The sequence below is a fragment of the Halichoerus grypus genome, chromosome 10, assembly GCF_964656455.1.
Source record: "Halichoerus grypus chromosome 10, mHalGry1.hap1.1, whole genome shotgun sequence".
NCBI classification, from domain to species: domain Eukaryota; kingdom Metazoa; phylum Chordata; class Mammalia; order Carnivora; family Phocidae; genus Halichoerus; species Halichoerus grypus.
The window spans coordinates 76,676,206-76,691,767 of record NC_135721.1 but is presented as its reverse complement, the minus strand read 5'-3'; the positions used below and the strand labels follow the sequence as shown (position 1 = coordinate 76,691,767).

The 15,562-nt window shown below is 40.1% G+C and overlaps 1 protein-coding gene and 1 pseudogene across 4 annotated transcripts in view; both read left to right on the top strand.

Annotated features, from left to right (window-relative positions):
* CRACDL (CRACD like) overlaps nucleotides 1–15,562 on the top strand; it is a 137,314-nt gene that overhangs the window by 62,165 nt on the left and 59,587 nt on the right. The gene's annotated exons all lie outside the window — the stretch shown is intronic.
* LOC144379364 (large ribosomal subunit protein eL19 pseudogene) lies at nucleotides 2,855–3,632 on the top strand (annotated as a pseudogene).

The following is a 15,562-nucleotide window of genomic DNA, read 5'->3' as shown; positions in this document are numbered from 1 at the left end:
ACTGACCACCCGGTATGTTCCTTTACTCTCCCCTCTTGCTCCACTCAAAGCACCGTGACTCAGTATCTGCGTTCTCTGGTTTCAACCCTTTGCTCATAAGACTTCTTGGCTTTCTTTTCTCCCAAATGTCAAAGTGGATCTATCCCTTTCTCCCCCCTGTCCTTTCTGACAGGTAGACAGAGAAGGTTTTGTGCACACACATCTAGGTGTCAGAGAAATGGCTGTGGTGAGTCCAGCCTTGACACCCCTGTCACTTTGGGGTGGGTGCAGTGGTCAAGTCCTCTGCTCTGGAGGATAATAATATCTATCATGAATCACTGAACTGCCACAATTTTTGAAGAGAGATTTCTCACAGGAACTTTGCAAGCATTACACATTCCATTTGCCTCAGTAATGTGAAACTTATTTTTCTAAAAAAGGTACAGGCAGATCCTGGTGTGACTCACTAGAGAACAATAGTTAAGTCACAGTTTATTTTCATCTTTTTCCCCAAGAAAAGGAAAAATTGATTAAATGTATAGGGAATGTAAGCAGGCTTAAATCTATAAAGCAGAACTGGATCAAAGAATCATGCAGCAACAGATAATGATTAAAACTGGCAAGTGCTGTGAACAGGAGGTGTGTTGTGGGAGGTCCTAGGTCATCCTGAAGGGGCACATCAGTCTTCTTGAGGAAAGAGAACTGAAGATAAGTAGGAGTGAATAAGAAAAAAGTAGGTGTGAGCGCAGGGAAGAGCATGTTCAAGCAGAGGGAACAGCATCTGCAAAGGCCCTGGGCTGGAAGGAAATGGAACGTTGTGTGAAGAGAGAGCAGGGCCAGGGCACACATGTGTGCTATCTGTGCACAGGGCCTCTGGCTGAAATCCAGACTGCCTACCCCTCTTGTCCACACTCAGGTTTACCCACGTATATATTGCTCTCCATTCCTACCCACATCTCCAAGCTTCCATCTGAGATCATATCCTTCTTCCTTTAGTACTTGTTTTAGTGTGGGATTGCTGGAGACAAATTGTATCTTGTCTTCTGTTCCAAAAAGCTCTTTATCTCACCCTTTTTCTTTTTTCTGGTAACACTTTTTTTTTTTTTTTTTTATCCAGGAGCTTTGTTGACATATAATTTATGTACCATAAACTTCACCTGTTTAAAGTGCACTGTCAACAGGTTTTAGAGTATTTATAGAGTTTTGCAACTATGAACATAATCTAATTTTAGAACGTACTCATCTCACCCCAAAGAAACCTTGTGCCCAGTAGCAGTCACTTCCCACTTCACCTCTCTTCCCCCACACCCCACTCCCCAGCCCTAGGCAAACACCAATCTACTTTCCATCTCTAGGGATTTGCCTATTCTGGATATTTCATAGAGGTTGTGGTTTTTTGTGTCAGCTTCTTTCACCCAGCATAGTGTTCAAGGTTGATCCATATTGTAGTATGAATCAGTACTTATTCCTTTTTATGGCTGAATAATATTCCATTATAGGTATATACCACATTTTTTATTTGTTCAATTGATGAACATTTGGGTTATTTCTACTTTTTGGTTATTATAAATAGCACTGCTGTGAACATTGGTGGACAAGTTTTTGTGTGCACTCTTTTTCATTTCTTTTGTTATAAAATACACACGACAGAAAATTTATCATCTTAACCATTTTTAAGGGTGCAGTTCAGTGGGATTTAGTACATTCGTATTGTCATGCAGCCATCCCCACTGTCCGTCTCCAGAATGCTTTTCCTCTTGCAAAACAGAAAGTCTGTTCCCCTTAAACAGTTACTCCCCATTACAGCACTCTCTAGCCCCTAGAAACCACCATTCCTATTTTCTGTCTGTATGATTTTGACTCTTCTGAGTAGTGGAATCATACAGCATTTGTCTTTTCATGATTGGCTTATTTCACTTAGCAAAATGTCTTCAGGGTTCATCCACGTTGTAGCTTATTTCAGAATTGCCTTCCTTTTAAGGATGACAAGGGAAAGCTTTCTTCTGTCATTTTGCTATTTTTTTCTGTATCTTATAGATTTTTTTATCACTAATTTCATGCATTACTGTCTTCTTTTGTGTTTAGTTGATTTTAAATGTCTCAGTTCCTTTCTCCTTTCCCTTTGTACATATTCCGTAGCTATATTCTCTGTGGTTCCCATGGGAATAACACTTAACATCCTAAAGTTATAACACTTTAATTTGGATTTATACCATCTTAACTTCAGTAGCACACAAAACCCCAGTCCCCTTACATGTCTGTCTTCATTTGTTTCAGTTGTTGATGTCATAGAATAACGTCTTTATGCATTGTGTGTCCAAAAACATAAACTAATACTTTTTAAAAATACATCACTCTGTTATATAATGTAGAAAACAAAATGAAGAATTACAAACCAAAACTACAACACTACGAGCTCTTAGACTACTAATTGCTTTTTTAAAAACATATTAGTGTGGGGCACCTGGGTGGCTCAGTCGTTAAGTGTCTGCCTTCAGCTCAGGTCATGATCCCAGGGTCCTGGGATTGAGCCCAGCATTGGGCTCCCTGCTCCACGGAGAGTTTACTTCTCCCTTTCTCTCTCCCTCTGTCTCTCCCCCTGCTTGTGCACGCTCTCTCTCGCTCTCTCAAATAAAAAAATAAAATCTTAAAAACAAAACAAAACAGTGAGGCACCTGGCTGACTCAGTCAGTAGAGCATGCGACTTTTGATCTTGGGGTCGTGAGTTCGAGCCCCATATTGGGTGTGGAAGCCTACTTAAAAAGAATTAAAAAAAAAAAAACCAAAGAAGTAGATTAATTCTCTTCAAAAAATGAAAAAAATATATATTAGACTGGAGTTCATTCTTTCCGTCACTGTGGCTGCTGCCCTACGTATGCTCAGGCTTTGGAAGAGGCTTCCTCCGGTGTCCTCCATTGTGGCAAAAAGAAGGTCTGGTTGGATCTTAGTGAGACTGATGTAATTGCCAGTCCAACTCCCATCAGCAGATCCAGAAGCTGATCAAAGACGGGCTGATCATCTGGGAGCCTGTAACTATCCATTCCTGGGCTCCATGGCAGAAAAACACTTTGGCCTCGCCAGAAGGGCTGGCATATGGGCATAGGGGAATGAAAGGCTACTGCCAGCACTCAGATGACCAAGAAAGTTCCCTGGATGAGGAGGATGAGAATTCTGTGCTGGCTGCTTAGAAGATCCTGTGAATCTAGGAAGATTGACCGCCACAGGTATCACAGCCTGTACCGGAAAGTGAAGGTAACATGTTGGAAAACAAGCAGATTCTCATGGAACACATCCATAAGTTGAAGTCAGACAAGGCTCACAAGAAGCTTCTGGCTGACCAGGCTGAGGCCCGCGGGTGTAAGACCAAGAAAGCATGTAAGTGCCTTGAAGAGTGGCTCCAGGCCAAGAAGGAGGAAATTATCGTGACTCTGTCCAAGGAGGAAGAGACCAAGAACTCAGACTCCCCCTCTTTTGTCTGTGCATCGTGGCCTCAGCAATTACGTAGATCAGTCATTCAATAAAACAAACCTATATCTGCCAAAAAAAGGTATTAGTCTTCTAAATCATATAGAAAACAAAAAGTGGAGTTACAAACCCATGTGCCCATGTGTTTACCTTTACTAAGATATTTCTTCATATGGCTTCAAATTACTGTCTAGTGCCCTTTTGTTCAACCTGCAGGACACCCTTGAACAAATATTTCTTTCAGGACAGGTCTAGTGGTCATGAACTCAGGTTTTGTTTATCTGGAGATATCTTAATTTATCCTTCCCTTTTGAAGGGCAGTTTTGCCACATACAAGGTTCTTGGTTGACTTTTTTTCCTTTTACCACTTTGACTGTATCAGCCCATTGCCTTCTGCCCTCTCTAGACTTTCTGAGAGAAATGTGCTTTATTGAGGATCTCTTGTATGTGATGACTTGCTTCTCTCTTGCTGCTTCCATGATTCTTTTTGTCTTTGGGCTTCAATAGTTTGATTATAATGTATCTCAGTGGGGTATTTTTGAGTTCATCCTGTTTGGAGTTCATTAACTTCTTGGATGTTTATATTCATGTCTTTCATCAAATTTGGGAACTTTGGAGTTGCTATTTCTTCAGGTATTCTCTCTGCTTCTTTCTCTCTCTTCTCCTCTGGGATTCCCACAATGCATAGGTTTGTCTACTTGGTGGTGTCCTTATGCTCTGTTCATTTTACTTCAGTCTTTTCTCTTTCTCTTCCCCAGACTCAATAATTTCCATTGACCTGTCTTCAAGTTTTCTGATTCTTTCTTCTGCCTACTGAAATCTGCCTTTGAATCCCACTAGTAACTCTTTCATTTCGGTTATTGTACTCTCAGCTCCAGAATTTATTTTTGTTTCTTTTTAGGTTTTCTCCTTTATTGATATTTCCATTTTGTTCGTACATTGCTTTATTGACTTTCTCCACATCTTTCTTTAGTTCTTTGAACATCTTTAAGACACTTGTTTTAAAATCTTTGTCCACAGATCTGCCTTGGGTCTTTTTTTAGGGATAGATTCAAAACTGGACATTTGAATCTAATAATATGGTAACTCTGGAAATCAGATTCTCTCCCTTCCTTAGGATTTGCTGGGACTTTTTTTTTTATTTTTATTTTTTCAATTGCTGTAGGCTGTCTCTGTACCAAGGATCAGCCATTAAATTAATTGATTTTCATATATTAAACCAACCCATATTCCTTGCATAAATCCCACTTTTATATTTGCTGGATTTGATTAGCTAGTATTGTCTCAGGAATTTGTGTGTATATTCATAAGTGATACCAGTCTGTAGTTTTCTTCTATTGTGATGTCTTTGTCTGGTTTGGCTTTCAGGATAATGCTGGCCTCATAGAATGAGTTGGGAGTTGTTACCTTCTTTTGTTTTTTGGAGAACAGTTTAGAAAGGGAAAGTTTGCTATTAATTCTTCTGTAAATGTTTGATAGAATGCAACAGTAAAGATATCTGGGCCTGGGCTTTTCTTTGTGGGAAATTTTAAGTGACTAATTCAGTCCTTTTTCTTATTATAAGTGTAGTCAGATTTTCTGTTTCTTATTGATTCAAATTCAGTGGTTTTGGTCTTTCTAGGAATTTGTCCGTTTCATCTAAGTTACCTATTTTTTGGAATATAATTATTCATAATATCCCTTTATTACCGTTCTTATGTCTCTAAGATCTGTAGTGATGCTCTTTTATTTTTGGTTTTAGTAATTTGAATCTTCTCTCCTTTTATTAAGTTTAGCTGAAGGTCTATCAACCTCATTCATCTTTTTAAAGAATCAACTTTTGTTTCATTGATTTTCAAAATGTTTTCCTATTCTATATTTCATTAATTTTTGCTCCAATATTTATTATGTTCTTGCTTCTGTTTGCTTTCAGTTTAGTTTGCTCTTCTTTTTCTAGTTTCATATAGTGGAAAGTTATGATATTGGTTTAAGATCTTTTTATGTAGGTGTTTATAGGCATACATTCTTTTAGGCAGTGTTTAATTGCATCTCACATGTCTTGGTGTGTTGTGTTTTTGTTTTGATTCATCTCAAAGTATGTTATAGTATCTCTTGTTATTTCTTCTTTGATCTGATTGGTTATTTAGCAGTGCATTATGTAATTTCTGCATGTATGTAAATTTCCCCAAATACTTTATACTTTTGATTTCTAACTTACTTCCATTGTGGTTGAAGAATGTGCTTTATTTGAACTAATTCATTTCAAATTTATTGAGTCTTGTTTTATGGCCTACCATATGGTATCATGGGTAATGTTCTATATGCAGGTAAGGCAACTATGTATTTTGTTGTTGAATGGAGTGATATGTATGTATATATATATGCACACACACTCATACATACATACATACATACATACATACATACATACATATACATACCTGCCAATCCCACAGCACCCTCCAGGCCATGTTCAGATCCCTGTGGTATTCTTTCTATTGTATAAATACAATATATATATATATTGTAATTGATTTATACACTTGCTTAATTCCTATCCATCATTGTTGAGTTTCTGCCTATTTGTTCTATCCATTTTTTTTTAAGATTTTATTTATTTATTTGACAGAGAGAGACACAGCGAGAGAGGGAACACAAGCAGGGGGAGTGGGAGAGGGAGAAGCAGGCTTCCTGCTGAGCAGGGAACCCTATGTGGGTCTTGAACCCAGGACCCTGGGATCATGACCTGAGCTGAAGGCAGACGCTTAACGACTGAGCCACCCAGGCGCCCCTATCCATTTTTGAAAGTGAGGTCTCCAGTTATTGAAGTTGCCACTATTATTATTGAATTGTCTCTCTCCATTTTATCAATTTTTGCTTCATGTACATTGAGGCTTTGGTTTTAGGTACATACCTGTTTATAACTGTTCTATCTTCCTGATGGGTTTACCAATTTATCATTATAGAAAGACTCTATTTATCTCTGGTAACAGTTTTCTCTTAAAGATCTGTTTTATTTCTGACATTAATACAGCCATTTCATTAGTTATTTAGGAGTGTATTATTTAATTTCCACATATTTGTGACTTTCCCAAATCTCCTTCTCTTATTTCTTTCTTTTTTTTTTTTTTTAAAGATTTTATTTATTTATTTGACAGAGAGAGAGAGACAGCGAGAGAGGGAACACAAGCAGGGGGAGTGGGAGAGGGAGAAGCAGGCTTCCCGCTGAGCAGGGAGCCCGATGCGGGGCTCGATCCCAGGACCCTGGGATCGTGACCTGAGCCGAAGGCAGACGCTTAATGACTGAGCCACCCAGGCGCCCCTCTCCTTCTCTTATTTATTTCTAATTTCATTCCATGGCCATGGTTGTCAGAAAACATACTTTCTGGAGCACTGGGTGTTATACGCAAACAATGAATCATGGAACACTACATCAAAAACTAATGATGTAATGTATGGTGATTAACATAACATAATAAAATAAAATTTTTAAAAAATTAAAAAAAAGAAAACATTTTCTGTACTTTCAAGCCTTTTAAATCTGTCTGGGCTTGTTTTAGGGCCTAGTTGTGGTCTATTCTGTAGCATCTCTCATGTGCACTTGAGAAGGCTGTTCATTCTGTTGGGTGGAGTGTTCTATAGATTTCTATTAGATCTAGTTGGTTAAAATTGTTCTTCAAATCTTTTATATCCTTATTGATACTCTGCTTAGTTGTTCTATCAGTTATTGAGAGTAGGGTATTGAAATCTTCAACTATTGTTGAATTTTATATTTGTCAGTTTTTGCATCATGTAGGAAGAAGCACTAGATCTGAGTCTCTGAATTCTCTCTCAGTGTTCTCCCATTTGCAGGACATTGAAAAGCAAAAGACTCCAGTGATTAGATGATACTTTCAAGGCAGATATTTGGGAATGGTACTAGGATTTTTGGATGATTTGGCACAAGAACGTTGGTATTCAGATTCATTTTGATTTGCTTCTAAACAACATAAACTGCATTTGTGGATCTGTGATCATTGGCTTTTAATTTTCTTAAAAGTTTCTTAATTGTAATTGTCATCACTCACCCTGAGGGTGTCAGACAAAGGTAGAGTCAGCCTTCTCCAGGATTGGAGCCACAGGCACTGGAAAAGGCACAGGAGAAGCACACACAGATTTGGCCTTACTGAAATACCATCACTTGGGCCAAATTTACCTCTGTTTTTAATCTTTTCAAAGTCGTGTTGCTTTGTAAAGAAAAGAGAGTTTCCTTCAGTTCTCCTTCAATTTCCATTAAGGAAGGGTCATGACAAGGATTATTTATTTTTTACAAAGTCAGGTATCAGTTTCCTGGAGGATTTTCCCAGGCTTAAATCAGATTGTAAAAGTAAGATCTGTTTCTGGAACTGGATGATTTACTGCATTTCATTCTCTTGGTACCTCTGTCAGTCATCTGCAGAAGCCTCTCTCATTTTGTCAGCTGTCTCGTTCCTGTGTTGTGTTCAGTTCCTTGCCCCAGGCACTGTCCTAGGTACTGGTAGGAGAGCAATGGATGTAACTGGCACAGAGCTCGCCCTACCAAGCTCACGGTCTTGGAAGGGGGGGAATGTTAGGCATACATCTTATAAACAAGTCTTGTTGATGGCATTGGTGGGCATTATGAAAGAAGGTACAAGGGCTGAGAAAGAATACCACGGGGATCTGAACATGGCCTGGAGGGTGTTGTGGGATTGGCAGGTCTGTGGGGATGAACACTAAGGCTTTCATACATAATTATGTGCTCAGGTTATGCAGTCAGGGTATGGATATTTTTCTTTGCCCTGTGTAGGTAAATATAATGGATTAGAACCTTTAAAATACTGTATTAAAATCTATTCTCATTCTTCATGTGAATGAAGTTTTGTAGAATTTTCCAATAAAAGCTGCAACTAATGATGAAATTCTGCCATAAGCTGGGAAGAAGCCTGTGGTTACAGTTAGGGTTCAGAGAGAATGAGTGGGGCAGCCCCTCCCCCCCAGGTAGCCTTCATTAGAGGCAGGACTCCCCCTGCATTCTGTAGATGCCCAGATCACACTGATGAGTGCTGTGAACTACAGAGGGGGCTAGAGGCTCAGTCCCCTTTTAAGTCAGTGAGAACCCTTGAAGAGGCCCCCTCAGGTCTAGATTTGAAGAATAAGTTTTTTACCTTGGACTTGAGCTGTCAGAACAACAGAGGTTGGGTGTGGTGCTAGAGGGCAGAAAGCTGGTAGAGGGGCCATTGAGGTGGCCTGAGGTGAACTTTGAGTTCAAGCAAAAGGGGTGCTGAGTGTTATAGGGTGTTTGCCACATTGCCTTTCTCATTATGGTTTTCTTTCTTCTGGCTTGTCATTGAATTTTACTAGGAGTGGGAGAACATGTGTTTAGAAGGGCAAGTCCTTGGGCCGAGTAGAGAAGACATTCCATGGTAACAGCTGTGGAGTATTACCCTGTGGGGTGTCTGAGTGAAGAGGAAGGTCCTCCATGTGCACACTCCACAGTCTCAGAGGGCAGACATTCCTCTGTGCCTGGAGTGTGTTCTTACCAGTTACCTGGCAGTGGTTTGATTCACTTTGCTGGACAAGGTCCTTCAGGCTGCAGGGCATTGGGAAGCACAGGGATCCTCTGGGAATCCAGATGTCTTGATCTTTGACTGGTAACGTTGGCTCTAAAGTGAGCCTCTTGCACAAGGGACTGTCTTCATGAGATAGAATCAAACTCATCTGCCCCCAGGATGTGCTGGTTGGGTGTACTCTTGTTTATGTTTATGCAGAGACATACAGTAGCATGCAGTGAGGAACAAGCTGCGGAAACTGACAGCTGTTCTCAGCAAGGGCTTTGTGTGCTGTGTTCGCAGTCCATTTAAATAAAGCATTATTGGGGGCGCCTGGGTGGCTCAGTCGTTAAGCGTCTGCCTTCGGCTCAGGTCATGATCCTGGGGTCCTGGGATCGAGCCCCGCATCGGGCTCTCTGCTCAGCAGGAAGCCTGCTTCTCCCTCTCCCACTCCCCCTGCCTTGTGTTCCTTCTCTCACTGTGTCTCTCTATCAAATAAATAAAATCTTAAAAAAAAAAAATAAAAAATAAAGCATTATTGTCCCCATTTTGTATATGAGGAAACTGAGGCCCAGCACTGGTGTGTGGTGGGGTGACGCTTCAACCCCAGGACTGCCTGATGTCCCAGGCTTTGCCCTTTTCCTTTGCACCATATTGCACTCTTATTGGTATGAAGATGTTTGGAACAGAAAATATGAGCAGGTTTTAAAACCTCCCATGTAAGGTGAGCATGATTCCCATGTGATCCCTTCATCTGTCGGGTGACTTTTGCCTGTGTGTGTGAGTCCATTAGCAGCCTTGGTATCTGGTGGTGCTCTCTGCATCTGGCCCCACCAGGATGTGCCTTACAGCAAGGTGAAGACTGGGCCATTCTCTTGGGCCTCCCCCGCACCCACCTGCTCCTGAACCTGCTGCCCTGTATGACTGCATCACGTCCACATCATTCACGCCAGGCAGAAGCAAGTGTGAGCATCTAGATCTGCTCTGCACTCAGTGGTATGCAGTGCCCTTCCACACCCCATCCCATGGGGCTTGTGCACACACACTCTCACAGAGACCGGCACAATCATGACTTCTCAAGAGTGATAATAGATATATAATGACAGCCTCAAGCCCCTTCCCCCTAAACTAAGATACTCTGGCAAACCCAGTGGATGGTCTCCTGGGGCCTCTGGCCTCTGGGCACAGGCATGTTTCTGCACAAGGCTGCTTGACAAACAGTCATTTTAGTGGGAGATGCATGTCCTTTGATTTCCTAGCTTCCTTGAAGCCCCTCTGAGGACAGCTCAGGACTCTCCCCTTCACTGGGTCAGCACCTGCAAGAGGCAGGGAGCATGTCAGTCTCATCCATCACTGTGTCCCAGGCTGCAAAAGTGCCTGCCCTTGCTAGATATACAGTCAACATGAGAACACAGGTTGGTGTCTCTGCTTTGCTACTTTGAGCCAGTTAATACACTTATTTAATGTATGTTCTCAGTCCCAAAATGTGAATACTAAAGATTCCTGGGGTTAAATGAGGTAATTCAGATGATACATTACATCCTTGATAGTTCATTGCAATTGTTGTGGTTCAAGCAGTAGAAAGCTCTTGCACTTGGACTTTCTAGTTCAGTGGCAGCCTTAAGGATGGTACCCAGGGAAATAGTTGGTCATTCTTAACCAATCCTTACTATTTTGACTCTCCTTGCTTCTTGTTTTCCTGCTTTTCCTTCTTTGCTCCCTCTTTATTTCCATATAAATGCCCTGGTACTCCTTCTCCCTGCCCCCACCACAGTTTCAGAGAACGTCAGGACACTATGGGATCAGAGTGTTTGATAGGGATTACATTGAATCTGTACACTGCTTTGGGGATATCATAACAATAAGCCTTCCAGTCCATGAACAGGAGATCTCTTTCCATTTTTTGTATCTTCTTTAATTTTTTTCAGCAACATTTTATAGTTTTCAGTGTACAAGTCTTTCATCTCCTTGGTAAAATGTTACTGAGTATTTTATTCTTTTTGATGCTATTATAAATGGAAGCATTTTTCTTAATTTCCTTTTCAGATTGTTCATTGTCCCTGTATAAAACAACTGATTTTCATGTGTTCATTTTGTGTCCTGCAACTTTGCTGAATTCATTTATTTGTTCTAACAGTTTTTTGTGTTGGGGGGGATCTTTATGATTTTCTACATATAAGATCATGTCATCTGCAAACAGAGATAACTTGACTTCTTCCTTTTCAATTTGGGTGCCTTCTATTTCTTTTTCTTGCTTAATTTCTCTGACTAGGACTTCTAATACTCTGTTGAATAGAAGTGGTGAAATTAGGCACCCTTGTCTTGTTCCTGATCTTAGAGGAAAAGCTTTCAGTTTTTCACTGTTGAGGATGATGTTTGCTCTGGGTTTGTCATATGTGGGTGGCCTTTATTATGTTGAGTTTCCTTCTATTCCTAATCCTATTTTTTTAGTGTTTTTATCATGTAAGGGTATTGAATTTTGTCAGATATATTTTTCTGCATCAGTTGAGATGATCATGCGGGGTTTTTCCCCTTCGTTCTGTTGACCAGACATCTTTATGAAACCAAATTATATGCAAATTGAGAAGCAAAGCCAGTAAAGCTTTGTTCACCTTTTCAGGAATTGGCTAATTGGAAGGTGGACATTTTGACATTAATATTAAAGACCTAAATGTTAGACCCAACTCTGGCAAAGACCAACAAAAATATTTCCTCTGTGAAATATTTTCTTTGTATTTCTCCCATTATTTCCCATTATGTGCTGTGTACAACTGGTAAATGTTAGTTGGCTAATTGGATGTTTGAGCCCCTTGTAAAGTCTGAGGATACATAGTAACTGCCAGTCATAAATAGCTTTCCATATAAATGGTGAGTTAGTATGTATGGAGTAGAAGACACTGTGTTTTTTTTTTAATTAATTTATTTTTTTATTATGTTATGTTAATCACCATACATTACATCATTAGTTTTTGATGTAGTGTTCCATGATTCATTGTTTGCATATAACACCCGGTGCTCCATGCAGTACGTGCCCTCTTTAATACCCATCACCAGGCTAACCCATCCCCCCACCCCCTCCCCTCTAGGACCCTCAGTTTGTTTCTCAGAGTCCATAGTCTCTCATGGTTCATCTCCCCCTTCAATTTCCCCCCCCTTCGTTTTTCCCTTCCTGCTACCTTCTTTTTTTTTTTTTTTTTAACATATAATGTATTATTTGTTTCAGAGGTACAGGTCTGTGATTCAACAGTCTTACACAATTCACAGCACTTACCATAGCACATACCCTCCCCAATGTCTATCACTCAGCCACCCCATGCCTCCCACCCCCCACTACTCCAGCAACCCTCAGTTTGTTTCCTGAGATTAAGAATTCCTCATATCAGTGAGGTCATGTGATACATGTCTTTCTCTGATTGACTTATTTCGCTTAGCATAATACCCTCCAGTTCCATCCATGTTGTTGCAAATGGCAAGATCTTATTCCTTTTGATGGCTGCATAATATTCCATTGTATATATATACCACCTCTTCTTTATCCATTCATCTGTCGATGGACATCTTGGCTCTTTCCACAGTTTGGCTATTGTGGACATTGCTGCTATAAACATCGGGGTGCACGTACCCCTTCGGATCCCTACGTTTGTATCTTTGGGGTAAATAGCCAGTGGTGCAATTGCTGGATCATATGGTAGCTCTATTTTCAACTTTTTGAGGAACCTCCATACTGTTTTCCAGACTGGCTGCACTAGCTTGCATTCCCACCAACAGTGTAGGAGGGTTCTCCTTTCTTTGCATCCCCGCCAACATCTGTCATTCCCTGACTTGTTAATTTTAGCCATTCTGACTGGTGTGAGGTGGTATCTCATTGAGGTTTTGATTTGGATTTCCCTGATGCCGAGCAATGCTGAGCACTTTTTCATGTGTCTGTTGGCCATTTGGATGTCTTCTTTTCAGAAATGTCTGTTCATGTCTTCTGCCCATTTCTTGATTGGATTTTTTGTTCTTTGGGTTCGTTGAGTTTGATAAGTTCTTTATAGATTTTGGATACTAGCCCTTTATCTGATATGTCATTTGCAAATTTCTTCTCCCATTCTGTCGGTTGTCTTTTGGTTTTGTTGACTGTTTCTTTTGCTGTGCAAAAGCTTTTTATCTTGATGAGGTCCCAATAGTTCATTTTTGCCCTTGCTTCCCTTGCCTTTGGCGATGTTTCTAGGAAGAAGTTGCCATGGCTGAGGTCGAAGAGGTTGCTGCCTGTGTTCTCCTCTAGGATTTTGATGGGACTCCTGTCTCACATTTAGGTGTTTCAACCATTTTGAGTCTATTTTTGTGTGTGGTGTAAGGAAATGGTCCAGTTTCATTCTTCTGCACATGGCTGTCCAATTTTCCCAACACCATTTGTTGAAGAGACTGTCTTTTTTCCACTGGACATTCATCCCTGCTTTGTCAAAGATTAGTTGACCATAGAGTTGAAGGTCCATTTCTGGGCTCTCTATTCTGTTCCATTGATCTATGTGTCTGTTTTTGTGCCAGTACCATACTGTCTTGAGGATTACAGCTTTGTAATAGAGCTTGAAGTCCAGAATTGTGATGTCGCCAGCTTTGCTTTTCTTTTTCAACATTCCTCTGGCCATTCGGGGTCTTTTCTGGTTCCATACAAATTTTAGGATTATTTGTTCCATTTCTTTGAAAAAAGTGGATGGTATTTTGATAGGGATTGCATTGAATGTGTAGATTGCTCTAGGTAGCATTGACATCTTCACAATATTTGTTCTTCCAATCCATGAGCATGGAACGTTTTTCCATTTCTTTGTGTCTTCCTCAATTTCTTTCATGAGTATTTTATAGTTTTCTGAGTACAGATTCTTGGCCTCTTTGGTTAGGTTTATTCCTAGGTATCTTACGGTTTTGGGTGCAGTTGTAAATGGGATCGACTCCTTAATTTCTCTTTCTTCTGTCTTGTTGGTGTATAGGAATGCCACTTATTTGTGTGCATTGATTTTACATCCTGCCACTTTACTGAATTCCTGTATGAGTTCTAGCAGTTTTGGGGTGGAGTCTTTTGGGTTTTCCGCATAAAGTATCATATCATCTGCAAAGAGTGAGAGTTGGACTTCTTCTTTGCCGATTTGGATGCCTTTTATTTCTTTTTGTTGTCTGATTGCTGTGGCTAGGACTTCTAATACTATGTTGAATAGCAGTGGTGATAGTGGACATCCCAGCCGCGTTCCTGACCTTAGGGGGAAAGCTCTCAGTTTTTCCCCATTGAGAATGATATTTGCTGTGGGTTTTTCATAGATGGCTTTTATGATATTGAGGTATGTACCCTCTATCCCTATACTCTGAAGAGTTTTGATCAAGAAAGGATGCTGTACTTTGTCAGATGCTTTTTCTGCATCTTTTGAGAGGATCATATGGTTCTTGTTCTTTCTTTTATTAATGTATTGTATCACATTGATTGATTTGCGGATGTTGAACCCCTTGCAGCCCAGGAATAAATCCCACTTGGTCGTGGTGAATAATCCTTTTAATGTACTGTTGAATCCTATTGGCTAGTATTTTGGTGAGAATTTTTGCATCCATGTTCATCAAGGATATTGGTCTGTAATTATCCTTTTTGATGGGGTCTTTGTCTGGTTTTGGGATCAAGGTAATGGTGGCCTCATAAAACGAGTTTGGAAGTTTCCCTTCCATTTCTATTTTTTGGAACAGTTTCAGAAGAATAGGTATTAATTCTTCTTTAAATGTTTGGTAGAATTCCCCTGGGAAGCCATCTGGCCCTGGGCTCTTGTTTGTTGGGAGATTTTTGATGACTGCTTCAATTTCCTTAGTGGTTATAGGTCTGTTCAGGTTTTCTATTTCTTCCTGGCTCAGTTTTGGTAGTTGATACATCTCTAGGAATGCATCCATTTCTTCCAGATTATCTAATTTGCTGGCATATAGTTGCTCATAATATGTTCTTATAATTGTTTGTATTTCTTTGGTGTTGGTTGTGATCTCTCCTCTTTCATTCATGATTTTATTTATTTGGGTCATTTTTCTTTTTGATAAGTCTGGCCAGGGGTTTATCAATCTTGTTAGTTCTTTCAAAGAACCAGCTCCTGGTTTCGTTGATCTGTTCTACTGTTCTTTTGGTTTCTATTTCATTGATTTCTGCTCTGATCTTTATTATTTCTCTTTGCCTGCTGGGTTTAGGCTTTATTTGCTGTTCTTTCTCCAACTCCTTTAGGTGTAGGGTTAGATTGTGTATTTGAGACCATTCTTGTTTCTTGAGAAAGGCTTGTATTGCTATATACTTTCCTCTTAGGACCGCCTTTGCTGCAGCCCAACGATTTTGAACAGTTGTGTTTTCATTTTCATTTGTTTCCATGAATTTTTTAAATTCTCCTTTAATTTCCTGGTTGACCCATTCATTCTTTAGTAGGATGCTCTTTAGCCTCCATGTATTTGAGTTCTTTCTGACTTTCCTCTTGTGATTGACTTCTAGTTTCAAAGCATTGTGGCCTGAAAATATGCAGGGAATGATCCCAGTCTTTTGGTACTGGTTGAGACCCGATCTGTGACCTAGGATGTGACCTATTCTGGAGAATGTT